Source organism: Stegastes partitus, unplaced genomic scaffold (assembly GCF_000690725.1).
Source record: "Stegastes partitus isolate 25-593 unplaced genomic scaffold, Stegastes_partitus-1.0.2 Scaffold618, whole genome shotgun sequence".
In the NCBI taxonomy this organism is placed as follows: Eukaryota; Metazoa; Chordata; class Actinopteri; family Pomacentridae; genus Stegastes; species Stegastes partitus.
The window spans coordinates 1-4,092 of NW_007578349.1; the positions used below are offsets into that span (position 1 = coordinate 1).

General features: G+C 36.5%; 1 long non-coding RNA gene across 1 annotated transcript; it reads right to left on the reverse strand.

The window, feature by feature from the left end:
• Positions 1–1,152: 1,152 nt before the first annotated feature.
• Positions 1,153–2,562, reverse strand: LOC103362936 (uncharacterized). The gene is made up of 3 exons (XR_520485.1): positions 2,471–2,562; positions 1,476–1,703; positions 1,153–1,256 (listed from the first exon to the last, which is right to left on the reverse strand). It is a non-coding gene; the product is annotated as an uncharacterized LOC103362936 (long non-coding RNA).
• Positions 2,563–4,092: the final 1,530 nt, after the last annotated feature.

A 4,092-nucleotide genomic window follows, 5' to 3' on the forward strand; every position in this document is an offset into this window, starting at 1 on the left:
AAACACTTTGCTGCCTTAAAGGGTCAGCTCAAATTAGTAAAGAAAATCGTCATAATTAAACCTAAACAGACAGATAAAGTGTGGTACTGTTAGTGAAAAGTCATGGTGCTGCTGACACCATAAATTCAAATTTAGAATCTGAATCAGAAATACTTTATTTATCCCAAAGGGGAAATTCTTTTTCATTGCATGCACGTTTCCTGCCCAAGAACAAAGACAGAAATATAATAAGATTAAAACAAAAATAAAGAACAAAAAAATGCATAAAAGGTAATACAGCAGTAAGTATCAAAGTACAATAAAAAGAAATATCAACCTCTAAAAGAAAACATATTTACACATATATACAGTTTAGGTGCAGGCTGTAAACTGATTTTAGTTCACTCATTATATTAGTAGAAGTAGTACTGAAAACTCATGAATATGTTTAACTTAGATAGATGACACCAACACTATCTGCACAGTAATGGCAGAATTTAATTCCACAAGAAAAAAGAAAAAAAAAAAAAACACAGTAATAATCAAATGTAGAGACTCTATCACAAACTAACAAACACTTCCATGACCAGACACTCTGCTTTGGCCTTGACTGCACTAATACAATACTACTGAGCAAATACAATCACACAGTCACGCAGGAAACCTTTTGTACGAAGCCCTCAAATTAAAAAAACTGAAGAGATTACAGACAATGACAACAGCTGCACTGATAATGCATCTAGTAACACAACAGGCAAGCTATTCTCTCCATCTGACTGTTGAATTGTCATTATTTATTAAATCTACACAGCTTGACAACATCAAACTGACAAAACAGTAGAAAGAACAGAGTGTATAATACGACAAGCTGCTAAGAATAAAGCCCACAGCAAATTCAATAGCATCAAATATATGGTTTCACTGACTCAAAGCAACTGCATATAGTGAAAATCTCTGGAAATAAAAAATGAAAAAAATAGAATAGCCGCACAGAATGCTGCTTTGCAAAAGACAAGAGCTGACAAACTGAATATTTGCAGCTTTTGCCAATAAATTAATCATCATGTATCGTGCTGGATGGCCTCAGAACGCAGCTGGAGGAATGAATCGCCTTGAAAGTAAAAAAAAACTGTGGTCCTGGTTCTGATACACCAGACAATATCTTACCTGTCAGAGGAATGAAGAGATGAGTCAGCCCCAGTGTGAGCTAAGCGTCTTATTCCGGTTACAGTACCAGTGTGGTTGGCCTTGTCAAGAACACACTGCTTGTAGATGGTCTGGGAAAAGAGCAGAGTTTACACAGCTAAATGTCAAATTGTACAGAGAAGAGCAGTGTAAACACACACACACAGCTCAACCTCAATCAGTAAGAGATTATTCTCAAAAGTACACACAATCGCTTGTTGATCCTGATATTTTTTTCTGAGACAATATTCTATCGCAAATAAAAGACAATGTGTAGATAAATGCATCACACATCTGCCGAGGTCTCATACCGTGCTGACATCAAGTGGCAGGATGAAGACGATGAGGAAGCAGAGGTACCAGGACAGCAGCGTCCCCAACAGCACCAACCGCTGCTGCTTCCGCAAGTCTCCATAACGCTGGAGGAGGCAGAGGGCCAGGAAGAAAACAACCACGACCACGACGGCCAGCGCAGCTCCACTCATGGTGAGGAGTGATGTCAAGAAGTCATGATGACAGACTTACTGGAGGCCAAGAGGCTGAGGGAAAGAGACAAGAGGGGAGCTTATCGGCTCTTATCTGCTGGATAACAGGGCGAAACAGCTTGACCTGGACACTCGGGGTAAAGGGTGAGGTGGTGAGGAGGGAGCAGAGAAAAAGAAAATAACCAGAGAAAGAGCTGGACAAAGAGTACACATAAGGGAAAAGGCAAATAAGGTATTTCAGGTGTGTTCTCGTTAAATCTACCTGCACTGCAACATGAAATACCACAGTGACAGCTATTAAAGCTGATTTGATGCTAAGTGTGATGGGGTACCAATAAGATTAAAGAGCCTTGTTAATTTAAGAGAAGTAAATAAATGAATGGGTGCCAGGAATAACAGGAAACATACACTCAGAAGTCTAAAACAGCATGATGTATTTATACAATTCAGCAAAAACATTACCTTTGAATTCATTTTTTCTGGTTAAACATACACTAAATCTCGCAAACCCACACACAGAGGCTCTATGGGATCAATACTGGACCCTGTATTGATTTTTTAAAAATAATAACAGGCAATTTTACTGTTTATTTAAAACTGCTTACGAATCTATTTTTTACTTTTGGGATTTTAGTGACCACTAATTGTTTTCATAAATGTTAGACACTGTGGTCATGTTTGACTGAAAAAAAATTCAATTACATTTAAAAAATAAATACATAGCGATCGTTTCAGAGTGTTATGTGTCTCGGTCAGTAGATCTCTTGTGTGTTATAGCTGCTTTACGAACAACCAACGTGCAGAACAGAAGTCATTCTTACCTTTTCAGATTCTTTTCTCAGGCTGAAGCTTGTAAACCAAAGAACTATCTGAATTTACTGTCACATTATGTTCTCCCGGAGTCCACCTCGACAAATGTACACAACCGCTGAAACGACGTTACGTAACAGACGTAGCGGCAGCGCGGAATTGTGGGTAGTGTAGGCAACACACTGGTAAACAGGACGTATTGTAGTTCTATTAAATAATCACATATTGGAATATATTGCAAAGGAATTACTTTAAAAACAACAAAACTGACTCTTAAACCTGTTTTTGAAAACTACTGGAACTCTGTTAATCATTTTACTGAAAAAAAAGTTTTGAAATTATGTTAATGTAATATTCTAACATATTAATACAAAATATTTTATTCTATTCTATTCTGTTCTATCCTATTTTCACAATCTGAAATTAGTCTTAATGTTTTTTTGTTTTTTTTAAAAAAAAAGATATACATACAAAATACGTTTTATTGTTTATATGAGAGTCATCCATGAGCTCATCCATTAGTTTGAAGAAAAAAAACAACAAATACATTTTTTGTAATATGTGAAAGTGTCAGAGTAGGATTTTTGTTAGGTTTCTGTGTGTTGTCTAATATTTATATAACAATTAAAGTAGGAGCAACAACAACGTTTGAAAATAAAATTAATGTTATGCATAACTAACAAGCTTGCAACGATTACTTACTTAGAACGTAATATAAATTCTAAGTAAAATAGAAATAAAATATAGAAATTGCACTACTTAAATTTTCTGACTGAGGATTTAATAGATTAATTTAAAAGCAAAATGTCAGTTATTAGTATGACCTGCAAAATATACAGTTTTTTAGTCGGGGTTCACTGTACTTTTCATTTAAATCATGGGTAGAGTAAAAGGTCTAAAGGAGAAGCTGTCATACGTTTACACTTTTGACTTGACAAGTTATGCTGTCTTTATAGGACATATACATTTAATCTTATGTTAGACCTAACAAGTACTTGTTCTACCAGCCTGACAGTGTTACACTTAGCAAAATACTGTGTAGTTTAAATGGCAACATGTAAGTATGGAATGATTAAGATGAAAATGAAGCTTGTGCACAATCCCACCTCGACTCTTGAGCATTAATTTAAAACAGGATGCGTCAGTTTATTGCAGAAGCACTGTTTCAGTTTCTCTTTGCAGATTCACACACTGAATTATCACACAAAACAATTATGCCAAGAGTTTTGCAGATATTCATCCTGACGTTTAATCAGAGAAAAAGTATTTAGCATACACAATAACATGTTCACCACTTTCCAAACTGTCTTTTAAATCCAGTAGTTTCAACTGTATTCATTTGCAAAGGCTTCCAGTGGCAGTAACACTCAAAAATACACATCATACATAATTGTTGTATAGTCATGGTGACTGATCCGACCATTTTGATGCAAATTTACCCAGAATAAAATAAACTAAAACACTTCTTCCAGGGGCTGCAAGGTGGAGCGGTGGTTAGCATCGTCACCTCGCAGCTAGAAGGCCGCCAGTTCGCGTCCTGGTGAGGACACCCGGGATCTTTCTGTGTGGAATTTGCATGTTCTCCACGTGCAGCGTGGGTTCTCTCCAGGTTCTCCGGCTTCCTCCCACACAG